The 14562-nt window shown below is 41.9% G+C and overlaps 1 pseudogene; it reads left to right on the top strand.

The window, feature by feature from the left end:
• The first annotated feature begins 13992 nt into the window (after window positions 1-13992).
• On the top strand, window positions 13993-14244 carry LOC112651660 (40S ribosomal protein S27-like; annotated as a pseudogene).
• The last annotated feature ends 318 nt before the right edge of the window (window positions 14245-14562 follow it).

The following is a 14562-nucleotide window of genomic DNA, read 5'->3' as shown; positions in this document are numbered from 1 at the left end:
GCTTGGTTTATTGGAATAACTGGAAGAAAATCAATATGGCTGGGAAATTGTGTGTATGTGCGTGCGTGCGCATGTGTGTGGTAGGGAGGTGACTTAAATGAAGCTGAAGAGATGACCAGCAGTAATGCATAACACTTCTTGAGGGTTTACAGTGTGCCAGGCCCCATTCCAAGTGCTTTTGCCTGTAATACTCCTTTACTGCTCACAATCACAAATCTTATCATAGCCATTCTGCAGATGATGAAACTGAGGTACAGAGTGATTTACCAGGGTCAAAACCAGGTGGGACCCGATCTACTAACAATTTGCAGTGTCTGTACCATGCAAAATGTGGATCAGAGCACTTCCTTTGGGGACCCTTGCCCCCATGCCCTGTTTTCTCTACACCTATCTCCTCACCCTTTGGTACTGTTACCATTTCACCCCCCATCTTCCCATTGCCATCCCCACTGGTTACACAGAATACTAGAAAGAAGAAGAAGTTGAAAAGAGAAAGAAGAAGTTGAAAAGCTCAAAACTGTGGAAGTGGGGCATCTTCTACTTGTTGGACTACCATGCCCAGCCAGCTAAGTGTTGCTAATAATTTTTCTCTTCACATATAATGATATTAAACACACATTCATTAAATGCAGTGTGGCAAAGTGATTAGGGTAAGGGATTAAGACGGAACAGATCTGAGTGTCAGCTCTACCATTCATCATATATCCTAGAGCCTAAGAAGCCAGCAGGTGTAAGATATATCTCTAAGGCGATAAAAATGGGCCAGAGGAGGATCTTATGCGAAGTGTACATCAGTTGTGAGATCATCTTTGTTCCAGAGATGTTCAAATGTGAGGGAGAATAAACATGGTGTTTTAGAATCAAGGAAATAGGGTGTGACAGTGGGGTGATTTCTCCAAACCTTAGGTGCCTGTAAAGTGGGTGCAATGTCGCCTACTTTGCTGGTTACTGTGAGCAGTTCTAGGATTGTGAGCTCAGGCAGACTGAATATGTGCTTAAGGTATTAGCAAGGAAAAAAACTGAAATGTGAAAAGTTCAGCTTTGATGAAGGAATTCCAAATTTTGCAATGATACATCTAGAAAGAAGCTATTTTCATTTTGAAACGCATGCAGGCTTCTTTATTTGATTTACCACAAGTAGTTTGTTTTAATGTTGAATATGGTCGAGGGGGGTCCACTGTAATCTTGTCTGTGTTCAGTGTCTCCTGGAAGTCTTATCTGAGCCCTCTTTGGGCTTTGCAAATGTTTTCATCATTATTTCTTCACATCGGACCTTGGGTTTTCCACCAGAGAAACATGAAAAGCCGTGAGTAGTGTGACCCTAGAATTGTCACCCAAACTGGAACAATTTTAAGAATGCAAGAAAGTGCTATTATACAGTAAGGATGGGCATAAAATGGGGCTGTATCTGGCACGCTGGTACATGTGGTTTCTGTAACCACAAACCCCAGACCCTATTGTTTGGGAATTTACCCGCTAATGGAGAGCTCATAACAAACCCCACTGTTTCCACAGTTCAAAGAATTCAAAACCTCTCTCCAATGCATGGACAATTATCTACCCATTTGAGATTTCTTTTTTTACTAAAGTCAAAGTTTCACATAACACAATATTGCATTTGAGCATGTGATTTCATTGTAATAGACTTTTTCTTTGCAAATGCTTCAGCAAGACATGGGTATACAGATTCTGTGTGATATAACAGTGAAATTCCTTTCCTATCTAGGGAAAAGTCTCGTTCTAAATTACGATGTTACAAGGAGAAGAAAGCCAATTAATTTCAGACTCCACTAACCTGGGATTTATATTAACTTGGGCAGAGTCTGGGACTGATATTCCCCTTTGCTTTAGCTATTGATAAATGAATTTGTAAAAATGCATTTTTCCCCATGTGCATGAAGAGGGGCCAGATACAGGGTTCAGAGAGTTAAAAAAAATACATAGTAATAATAGCTGATAGATTTTGAGTGCTTGCTATGTCTCAGGCACTGGGCTAAGCCTTTCATGGATATTAATTTATTTAATTCTCCCCTAAACCCTATGAAATTGGTACAAGTGGTAAAAACCAGGGCCTAGAGAAGTTTGTTTAATTTTCCAGCTGGTGAAAAAATTAAGCCAAGAAGCAAGCCACTATTCTCCACTATCTCTTCAGAAAACTGAAATATTTTACTTCAGATAACTGACAGGAGAGGGGATGTAGAAGAAATAAAACAGTGTAGCCCAAACCTTACATTCACTGAGAAACCCAGAGTAACTTTAGGTATAGCTTATATTCTAGTTATAAGTTTTCATTTTTGTCTTCCCTCTAGACTTTGAGCAACTTGTAGTTATATGTAGATCTGTCATATTTGGTGTCCAGCACATCACCTGGTGCTCATGACTTTATTAATTGATTTAACAAATATTTATTATAGGCCCTCTATATGCCAGGCACCCTGCTCGGTGCAGAGATAAACAATGAAGGCCCACCTGTCTCTTTCCCCTTTGAGTTCATTATCCCCCACCTCGAATGCATCATTGTTCAAGAAAAATTGCAGGAAAGACAGATTGAGCCATCAAGCTGGAGGAGACTTCATGTCCTCTAATTTGCCCCTAGACTCAGGTGGCACAGAATCTTCAGGTTGAAGATAAGAAGGAAAGATGGGCTGTTGACTAGGCAGGTAAAATCAACATAGGTTTCCTCAAATCCCAGAGTGTATACAAATCATCTGAGGCCCTTATGAAAATTGCTGATTCTAGGCATTGATCCCAGAATATATGATCTAGTGGGTCTGAGGTACTCCCAGATAAGTGTGATTTCTTTACTAAACAAATACTTCTTAAGATCCTACTGTGTGCCAGCTACTATTTAGAAGCCTAGGCTTTAGCAGTTAATAAGCTAGACATGTCTTTACCTGGAGATACTTAGATCTGTTCCAGCAGAGAAGATAAAGATGAATAAATTAAGATCATTTCGAACTGGGAAGAGTGGGTGATGGATCAAGAGTGGCTTGGAGGGGATAAGGGATTAATTTATGCTTGAGGACCAGAGAAGCCTCTGTGAAGAACTGACATTTGAGTTGATTCTTGAACCATGAGAATGACCCAGTCATGCAAGAGTTAGGGAAGAGGAGGTTCTAAGGGATTGCCATGTTCAAGAAACAGAAAGGAAACCTGTATTGGACTAAATAAAGTGAGCTAGCTATGTGATGACTTCAGACAGGTAGGCAGGAGCCAGATCATATCAAGTCTTGTAGGCCTTGTTGATGACCTTGGATTTTATCCCAAGAAAAATGTGAAGCCTTGGAAAGCATTGAAGCGACAGAAAGCCACAGTCCTACACTTTGAGAAACACTGATACTGTGGCTTGACCTTAGCCAAAGAGGATCCTCAGGAATCTCATCGTATTACCTTTCCGCCCTGTCGCCAATGTCTGCTCTCCTCAGAGCAACGTGTGATGGTGGCTCTCTTTCTCTGTCCCTGTTGTTACCTGACAGCTAAGTGGACATGTTTGGGTGAGGACCCGTGACAAACAGTTGACACAGTCACCTCATCAAATACTTACAGCTAGCTAAATAAGGGGCAAACGCTCCTTCAGAGCCCCAGTGTCCCAAGGAGAGAAAGAACAGCTGTTTCCTCTGCTCTCATTAAGGACTTAAGCCTTCTTCATATTGAAGAGCTTCCATAAACAAAACCAGAGATTACTGGATGTTCCCACAAAAATTGTTTGTGTAACTGAAAGGCGTCTGTATAAAGGGGAGCTCTTGGTGTTGGCGAATGGCATGACAAATGTTCTATCCAGAGGCCCGGGGGGCCAGAGGGCCAGGGCAGATTCCCAAGCTGCATGGGATGGTCTTTCCTGGATTAATTTCATTCTTTAAGATGAGTCCTGGGCTTGAGGAAGTGATCATAATAATGCCTGTTTCCCAGCCTCTGCCTTATACTGCTGATCCAGCGCTAAGTTTATCTAGCATGGCCATGTCTTCTCTTAGGCCGCTCTGGGTCTCATCTGGGTTAGGAATGCATCTGAGTTAGTTAGTTTATTTCCCCCAGGTGGCAGCACACTATTCTTCTTGAGTTCCTCTTATCTTGAGCATTTCTGTCTTATATCCCCCAAATGCAAGATTATCTAGAACTTCTGGAATCTTCCAGAGAATTCAGGTGACACTAGATGTTTCTTCTCAAGCCATTTTCTGTAAATATAGAATTATATATCCTTGCCCAGGCCAGTCCTTCATCCTCCTCTCTGAGGACTGCCCTCTTCTTTGACCACCATATTTATAGAATGTGATCCTTCCCTTCGTAGCCAAGGCAGATTGGATGAGATATGGATACTTGACTCAGTGTGGGCCAAACAGATTTTCTGTCCTGAAAGACTAAAATGGATATTCAGAGAGGTTAGCCATTCCCAGCTGGTTGCTAGAATCAAAGAAATGTGAACTCTAAATCTTTGCTGTCCAGTAGCCACTAAATACTGGTCATATGAACTATGGCCAATCTAAATTGAGATCTTCTGTTAAGTGTAAACTACACATTAGATTTTAAAGATTTAGCATGAAGAATTCAAAATATCTCATTAAAATCTTTCATGTTGATAACATGTTAAATTATATCTTGAATATATTGATTAAAGGTATATTTCCAAACTAATTTTTCCTTTTTAAAATGTTTCTACTAAAAATTTTAAAATTACATTTGTGATTTGCATTGAATTTCTATTGGAAAATGCTACTCTTATTAGAGAAGAGGAAGAATAAGGAGAAGAAGTGGGGGTGGTGGTACATAGGGAGCTAGAAAGAGTTAGAGAATCAGAAAAAGAAAATAACAGGGAAAATCTGCCCGGGTTCCTAATGAGAGTTCAGTTGTTGGTTTTAGTGCATGTATTGGCTTGTCAGCATTTCTGGTCATTGGGTTCTATGAGATACTTCCCTATTCTTATAATAAATTTTCTTTTTTTGGCTTAGGTGTATTTGAACATACTTGCAATGAAAAGAGATACTTCAGAGACATAACAGTCCATAGATTGCTGAAATAAAGGGATAAGTTTAAGAGTATAACTATCATGATATAACATAAGATCACAAATGACTGGCCCATTTACTACCACTTTCTTCTCCGGCCATGTCAGATACTGCTAATCAATCACAGCCTTGGCATGACCTTAGAGTCCTTCTCAATGCTAGATCTCTGGGCAGCCACCACCAATAGATTAGAAATGGCATATGAGGAAAATTCTATTTGTTATTCTTGAGAAAATCATTGAGGTAGAAGTCCAAGGAGCTACAGATCTTTGGTCTGGCTGAAACATAAGCTTGTTATTTTCATCATTTCCTTTTTCTGAGCCTCAATTGCCTTGCCTATGAAATGTCTATAATAATAGGACCTAAGCACAGGGTTGCTGTGAGAAATGGGGGTAGTAGGAGACATGAAAGCCCCTAAAAGCATTAACATAGGAGTGAGCTGCTGTTCTGACCAAGACTCTCAGCATTCAGGACCAATAGAGTCTCTCCTCTGCTCTCAGCCTTAAGACAGCTTTGTAGTAGAGGGCACTGCCATAAGAACCTGGGTTTTGGAGGCAATTCTCAAAATACATTGTAGATGAAATGGAGTTGTTTTTAGAAGCCTGTAGGACCCATCAATTTCATGTCTTATTTTCTTATTTTATTTTATTTTTATTTTTATTTTCTACACAGAAGAAGCTGGCTCTAAAAGGCAACACTGACAAGGGAGATTTTGGAAAAATGACTCATCTGGAATTTGCTGGAAGAGCCTGAAATTGGTGGAACTTCAGCCTTTGGGGAAGAAAGGATGGGTGTGTATATGTGTGTGTGTGTGTGTGTGTGTGTGTGATTTATGCCCATAAGTGCTGTTCTGTCCCTGAAGCATCTAGAAAGCAGTTCTCAGGGAGCAAGGGCACAGTATATGACTGGATCTGGATCTAATGCAAGTGGCATTTCTTCTTGGGCTATTAAAGTGTTTGTCAAAGGGGCAGGACATGAATTCAGGCAAATGGAATCTCCCCATAATTACAGCAAGAACGTGGGACAGTTTTTATTTCACATTATCTTTCCTACTTACCTCATAAGTGTGGCCAGAGTTGTAAAATCATATAGCCTAATTTGGGGTTCTGAAAATATGGTCACCATATGCCTAATGCACTGCTTTACTTCTTCAAGCCCAAAGGAGATTACCATCATGCCTGCTCCTGAATTACATGGTCAAGGGGATTGTATGTATCAAACAGTGTCCACCTTCCCATGTCCTAGCTTTAAGGGCCCCTCATCCTAAAAGAAGTCAGGAAACAAAACAGTGAGTAATTTTGATAATAACCAACAGTTATATCGCACTTATAATTTGCCTCACGCTGTCCTAATCATTTTACATGTATTCATTTATATGTGTTATAGATGAGGAACCTGGGGGCAAAGAGAGATTAGGTGATATGCCTGAGATCCCAGAGCTAGTTAATGGAAGGAGTCATGGCCTTAGTGGCCCTGTGAAGACCTAGGCCACAAGGCAGGGAGAAGTGAATTCCAGAGCTATCATGAAGGAAGGATCAGTTATACTCATCTCCAAAAATAGCAGTGCAGAATGTCAGAATGGAAAAGGAAGTCAGTGACCACACAGTCCTCCCAGCTTATTTTAGAAATGAGGACTGAGGTCCGCAAAGGTTAAGTGATTCGTTCAAGATCATGAAGAGAGTTAGTGGCAAAGCCAGGGAGAGAACTCGAGTTTCCCGATTCCTGTTCTGTCATCCATCTGTGATTCCCTTGCTGCTGTGTGGGCCTGAGGATAACTCCTGCCCAACTAGGACTTGTATCAAACAGTGTCCATGGCCTTCTGGTTTAGGTCTCTTCAGATGCCTCCCGATTCTACTTTGGCTGGTCTTTCCTGCAAAGTGGGAATTGAAGTCTCAGGCTTAAGAGTTTCCATGTCATTGTTGACTCCTCTCTTTTGTCTGTCATCAGTCAATTCACATTCCCATCAGATTGTTTTTTCTCATGTCACTGCTAGACAATTCATTCCATCTCTGCTCCAGAGCCTTGACTGTCCTCTATCGCTTTAAGATGGATACAGAGGACCACAGACCTGGGCCACAGTGATGGGTCCAGGGTTGTGCGTGTGACCACAGCTGAACCAAAGACACTCAATCCTGGAACTTAGCAAGAGGCTATTCTCTTTCCTAAGGAGTTGCTAAGCTAATAGGATATAAGCCTTATAGGCAACTGGAAAACCTATTTGAGATCAAGGCACCACAGTGGCAAGCTGAACCAATTGAGGGATTCTCAGCAGCATGGAACAATCCATGAGCTTCTCAATTACACTAGCCAATACTTTCATTTTTCATCGAAGCCAGTTGGAATTGGATTTCTGGGAACTTAGAACCAAACAATTCTGATAATACTCCTTATCTCAAAACAAGGGAATAGATTTGTACTTTCTCAAGTTTGTTCCCAGACTATCCATTAATTCTGTGAATGTTGAGTATCTATAGTAAGTATAGGTAGCAGAAGCCAATAAAGACAAGAAGGACATATTCCGTGCCTTCAAGGACCTAATAGTCCAGCAAGGTAGCGAAGACTCATACATAATTGTCTATCATATAAAGCAGAACCTAAGTGGCCTGAAGAAAATGCAAACAGTATGCTATGGAGGTGTAAAGAAGGAGGAGTCCACACTTAAGTGGAGAGCAGATGAGACATTCCTTAGAATCTATAGGATTTGAGATAGAATTTGAAGACTTGGGAAGAAATGAGAAGAATTCCAGACAAATAGACCAGCATATGCTAAGATGTAAAAATGGACATTTTCTGGATAAAGGAAATAAATGGATAATCTGGGTTATTCAGAAAACGGATTTCAAGGAAATTCAATTCATTGTGCCAAATAATGTGATCAAATTACTATTATGTAAATGTTGTCCCACTTGGGATGGATTAGGGCCATATCTGAGGAACAGTTGTATGAAACAGTTTTTGAATGAATGACTCAATGTTTTCCCCTTTCTCCACTACATAGAAGCTCCATGAAGGCAGGGAGCAGTTCATCTCAGTATTCATCCCCACTCCACCTCCCACCCCACCAGCTCCTAGCACAGTGTCTGGCATAGAGTGGATATCTGATAAACTGTTGTTGAATAAATTAATGAATATCATAGAAGACTTTCAATATCAGACCAAGGACTTTGTATCTAACTCAACAGATGATGGAGGGTCCTCAAAGATGTTCAGGAAAACCTATTATTCAGAAATGTCTATTGTGGTTCACTCTGCAGTTGTGTGACCTGATCAGGGTGGCACTTTAGAAAAAGATACTGTGTAGCAGTGAAAGAAGAGACATTAGAGTAGAAAGTCCATGTCACTATTAACACACTGAACATTGTTTAAATCTTATCCTGAAGAGAGAGTTATGAGAATAGAAAGCAGAGGGCAGTCGTAGAAGCAAAATGTCAGAATTTGGTACCAATCACAGAAAAGAAGTCAGGAAGAGCATCTGAGGGATAATATGGCAAATTACATTTTCCAAGGACAGATACAACATTATCTTCTTCCCCACCACATAAGAAAATACAGTCTAATTCCCCTATTCTAGAATCCGAGCAAGCTCATCATTTGCTTGCAACCAAGAGAATATGGAGGAAGGGGTACATATGACTTCTCATGGGAAGTCATAAAAAGTGTTTCAAGTTCTGTCTTGCTGTCTGGAATAATTTAATCCTTGATATCCTTAGTCACTGTGTAAATTGCCTTCCTACCAGAGGCTCTGCTATGCTGTAAGGAAGCCCAAATTTGCCCCCATGGGAAGAGCACACAGAGAGACCCTAAGACCACACTCAGAGAGAAAGAGGAAATGCTTGAACAGATCCAGTAGGGGCAGCCCCTCATTATTCCTGCACTGTTAAAGAGACCTCAGAGGAGAGCCACCCAGCTGAGCACTTTCTGAATTCCTGACCCACAGAAACCATGAGAAATAATCGATGCATTCAGTTCATGTTATGCTGAGTTTAGATAAACAAATGGATCCTGCAGGCATGATGTCCAGCTGTCTGCTGGGAATATGGATCTGGCACTTGGAAGTGAGGGCCGGACTAGGGAAATAGATTAAAGGGTCATTTGAAGAGATACGAAGCTATGGGAATAGATGAGAATTGTCAAGGGAGACAATTTGGCCAGAATAGAGGAGGGCCAACATTTGGTTGGATGAGTAAGAGGAGTTAGTGTAGAATATAAGAATGTTAGGGACGCCTGGGTGGCTCAGTGGTTGAGTGTTTGCCTTCTGCTCAGGGCGTAATCCCAGAGCCCTGGGATCAAGTGCTGCATCGGGCCTCCCTGCGAGGAGTCCTGCTTCTCCCTCTGCCTATGCCTCTGCCTCTCTCTGTATGTCTCTCATGAATAAATAAATAAAATCTTTTTTAAAAAAGCAATGTTAGATACATGATTATCAGTTGGTTCATATGTTTATTACTGGCTCCCCTGATTAGACTATCCGATCCATAAAAGCAAGGATCAAATCTGCTTTTACTGCATTGATAAGTGCATTAGCCAGGCTTGCTACAGTCACTACCTCATAATCTCAGTGGCTTTCAGCAGTGGACACTTTTTCTCCTATAACATGCATGCTCCACTGCAAGCAGCTCCACTGCTCCATGTGTCTTCTTATTCCAGGATTAGGTGAAGAGTACCACTTCCATCTGGGACATTCTGTTTTCAGGGAGGAGAAGAGAAGCAAGAGGTCTACAGGAACTGGTGATGCCTCTAAATGCTTCTGTTTGAATGTGGTGTATATTATGTCTGCTTTTTTTCCATTGGTCAGAGCTTGACCCATGGCTAAGCCCAACATAGCCCCCAGAAAGCACAGCGAGTTACATGGTGCTAGGTGAACATGTAACCTTCTTATAGATATGTGGGTAAGAGTGAGTGATTGCAAAAGGTAACGTACCCTCCCACCAAAATAGTCCCCATGCTAGTACAACCCCCGGCACTTAGGAGGTGTTAAAAATTTTTGTTGAAGGAATGAATGAATGAACATGGTCAGAGACATGGGAGAAGATTGAAAGATAGGCAGTATTTAGAAACTCAAGGACAATTTGACCTCCAATTCCAAAAGGAATCTGGGAGCAGAAAACAGTAGATTTTATGAATCCAATGAGGTCATATACATAGACTGCACTTTATTTTCTACCATTTTTCTACCATTTTTCCATGGGAAATCTTATAGACACACCTGTCTCAGGTATGGATTCTGGGAGATAATTCATTTGTCCAAAGTTCCAGGACACTTCTATTCTGCATCTTCCCTGAATGCCACCCCTCCTTGCTTGTGAATTCCATTTAGATCTCTTGGAAAACGGAGCTGTAGGTGTGAGACTAGAAAGCAAATTCTCATTGAGCAGCATCCCACAAATCAAAAGAACTGTGTCATGGGAAGGAAGCTGTTCTCCTCATCTTCCCTTTGGAACAAGGTCGGTCACACTCTCCAAGGACACAGAGAAGGCACTGCAAAACTGGAGGGGCTCCAGACTGGGGGAGGTAGGGGGTGGGGGCAGGGGAGAGAAAGCCATGAGGTTCAGCTCTATAAACAACAGAATGAATGACAATGTTGCTGTGTTTTAATTTAGAAATATCCATGCAAGCCATGCTTGTTAGCTTTTTTTTAAATGTTTAATTCAAACTAATGAAAAATTGAAAGGAAATGAGATGTTCCATGAGATTTAGCAAACCACTGAATAGGTCTTATGGAATCTGACTGTAAAATTAGTTATGGAGAACTTTGGGCAAAAGCCACTCCTGAGATTAAAACGCTGCCCACCTGTTCCTAAAAGGTGGTGGTGCACACTATGAGGCCTCCGGTGGGGCTGTGCAAGGCCACTGTTCTTGTCCCATTACTAATTACCTAGAACATGAAATTTTTTTAAAAAGTGCAACTTTAGGGCAGCCCGGGTGGCTCAGCAGTTTAGCGCTGCCTTGAGCCTGGGGTGTGATCCTGGAGACCCAGGATCGAGTCCCACATCAGGCTTTCCTGCATGGAGCCTGCTTCTCCCTCTGCCTGTGTCTCTGCCTCTCTCTCTTTTCGTGTCTCTCATAAATAAATAAAATCTTTGAAAAAAATAGTGCAACTTTAGTCTACGAGCTGTGCTCAGTTGAGGTTTCTTGGCCAAAATACCACAGATTAACCAATGAAGAGAGAACTTTTTAAAAATCAGATTCTGAGATTATTTGTGTGTATATGTGGTATATGCATATGCATGGGTATTGAGATAGATGGAAATGGCACACAGATGTGACAATCTGTGAATTAGAAACCACAAGAAAAGCCATCATTGAATAGTTATAATACTTCTCTTGCATGGAGCTGAGTATCTCATGAATTTGTTTATCTTCAAAAGCTGAAACAATTTGGGGTAATGAACTTTCATCCCCTGAGTGTCTAGACTTAACCTTACCATGGTGCCTTCATGTGAGTGGAAGGGAGATGTTTGAGCCTACTACATATTCTCTTCCTTTCCTTCTAGCTGATGGGGAATTTAGTAGAATTCCATGTTAATGCAGCAAGAACCTGTGAGTTAAATCCAGTTAGTTTAGTTCTGTTATTTAGATTTTCATACATCATTCTGGCTTACCAGCCATCTTGAAAATTGGCTAGAACAATGAATACAGATTATCCCTTGTTGCTAGCAAGCCTGTGTGTGTTGTGCCCCATGCTCTAGGCACACTGAGCTTCTCTAAGCAATTTCCAGGCTCTGGGCTTTTGCAGGGCTGTTTCCCTGGCCTGGCCTGCTCTATTTTTTTCTGCCTTTCTTTCCTGGCTAACTTCTCAGGTTGCAATTTTAATACAGCTTCTACAGAAAAGACATCCCTGACTATCTATACTGCTCCCATTGCATCTGTACCAAGTTCCTCCTCCATAGTGCTCTCTTATAGCACCCTGCTCTTTCATCACTTGTGACTCTCTGTGTGCTGGCTTGGTTGTTGACTGTTGTTTTCTACCACCCTGTAAGGGCAGGGACACTTTCTGTCTGGTTCCCACTGCTTCCCCAGCACCTAGCAGAGTGTCAGACATATGGACACTCAGTTGCTGAATGGGTAAAAGTTCTGCCAACAGAAGGTAGTAATCTCTAGAAATGTTTTATTGTGGGGATAGAAATCCCTTAGAGGTCATGTGACTCTAACTAACCGTTGGAGACATCAGCTCCATGTTAACTGGTTGCACTTTGGTTGTTTTCATTCTCTTCTACAGGTCATTCTTCTGGCAATTGGCATGCAATGTGTGTTTCCAATTTCTTGCTATAAGAAACAATGCAGCTGTCAATATTCTTACATATGTTTCATTGTGCACATTTGCAACAATTTCCCCAGAGCCTATGCTTAGAAATGGAACTGGTAGGTAATAGGATATGCAAATCCTTATCTTTACAAGTTAACACCACTTATTTTCCAGAGTAGCTGTTCCAATCATCACTCCCAGTAGCTGTATCTGAGCGTTCCTGTTGCTCCACTTTCTTGGCAAGTTTTGATTTGAACAGATTTCTTAACATTTGCTAATCTTGTGAGTGCAAAATGGCAGGTTTAATTTTCATGAGTCCAATCTGTTTGGCCCAGAGGTTGCACACTGGTTGTGCATGGCTGAATGGGGCCTGTGATCTGGATGCCATCCATGGATGTGTTTGTTTGACCAAAGGATATTTTTTGAACCAAAAACTTGAGTTGGTTGCCAACATTTGAAAAATGGAAGATTTCACTTAAGAGTCTGGACTTCTGCTTTTTTCTTGGGGAAAAAAATGGGAAGACATCACTACACAGGGCCCATGTTCACACATGACAACAACTGGCAGTAGTTGAGAAGCAGCTACCATTGCTGGTCATTCAAGTGATAACTCTTTGCAATTGGACACAGTCTTACAGCCAGCCTATATCTTGTGGTTATCTCAGCTTTCTGGCCCCTGTAGACTTTTAAATTGTTTGCCCTGTTTTGAGCCTTTGTAAAATTGAGAAAGGCCTTGATAGATGGGTGCCCCCTTCACCCAAGTTTAACCAGGAATAGCCTTGCACAACAGCACTGGACACGTGGCTCCAGATAAAGATTAGAACAGTTGCGGGGCTCAGGTCTACTTCTTCCCTAAAACTTCTTCCCATTCATTTCCCTCTGCTGTGTCCTGCTCCTTTCTTTTATCCCTTCCTCAGATGTGATCTTCCCTGACTCTGAACTTCCTAAGCCCCTTTGTCTGTACTCCTCCTGAAACATCTATTTATTTTCATGAACTATTATGGTTATTCGTGGCCTTCCCCCCTTTCTTCTCTTTTGTGGAAAGCCCCTTGAGGTTTGGGACCATGTATTTACATGTCTGTCTTTTTAATGCTTGTTTATTTGTTTATTTTTGGTCCTTCATGGTACTTTAAAGTGGTGGCTTACACAGGGAAGTCTTATCTATTCATTTCAATACACATTTACTAAGCGCTCATATACCAGGCATTGTGCCGGGCACTAGGACCAGGAGATGCCATCATTGCCTTCAAGGATCTAATAGAATCCTGGGGGAAAGGACTACATTTGTTCCTTCCTTCCCTCCTTCCTTTAAACAACAAAATATGGGGACACCTGGGTGACTTACTGGTTGAGCATCTGCCTTTGGCTCAGGTTATGATCTCTGGGTCCTGGGATCAAGTTCTGCATCAGGCTTCCTGCATGGATGGAGCCTGCTTCTCCCTCTGCCTATGTTTCCGCCTCTATCTCTGTGTCTCTCACGAATAAATAAATAAAACCTTAAAAAAATATGTTGAATGCTTACTATGGGCCAGATACCGCCCTAAAGGCTGGAGAGAGAAGCAGACAAGATCCTATCTCCTGGAACTTACAGACTAGTGATGGCACAGACGCTCAGTTGCCTAAGACCTAAGAAGCTAGCCTACCCTGGGAGTCAAGCATGGGAAAGAAGCTAAGACCTGAGCTGATCTGAATCTAACCAGATGGGCTAACCAGATGAGCTTCTGGCTATGACAACCTCCCCACGAGAATATGTCCCTCTCAAAGGACCTTCCCCACCTATCCCTAGAAGAGGAGAAGAGGAAGCACAAGAAGAAGTACCTACTGCAGAGCCCCAGCTCCTACTTCATGGATGGGACATGCCCAGGATGCTACCAAAACCACCGTCTTTAGCCACCACAAGCAGTGGTTTTGTGTGTTGGCTGCTCCACTATTCTTTGCCAGCTTACAGGAAGAAAAGCAAGGCTTACAGAAGGATGCTCCTTCAGACAGAAGCAGTGCTAAAAGCATCCTGAATCAAGATGAGTGAGAAACTATCCTAATAAACACATTTTGGATTAAAAGAGAAGCAGCAGCAGCAGCTAACCAGATGAAGTGGGGAGGTGGAAAGGAATATTTCTTCCATGTCCACGCAGAAGAGCTAATGTGTAAGAGTTAGTTATGGTGAGATGGAGGCCCAGCTCTCAGGCGAGGGAGCGGAGTCAATGTAAGCTGGAATTGAGAGTGTCGGGCACCAGGACAGTGGGACATGAAGCTAGAGATGCAGGTAAGGGTCAGACCCCAAAAAGAACTGAGTGCAATCAAGCATTTAGCTGTTAACTA

This window comes from Canis lupus, chromosome 4 (genome assembly GCF_003254725.2).
Source record: "Canis lupus dingo isolate Sandy chromosome 4, ASM325472v2, whole genome shotgun sequence".
In the NCBI taxonomy this organism is placed as follows: Eukaryota; Metazoa; Chordata; class Mammalia; order Carnivora; family Canidae; genus Canis; species Canis lupus.
This window is presented reverse-complemented; position numbering and strand designations above follow the sequence as displayed.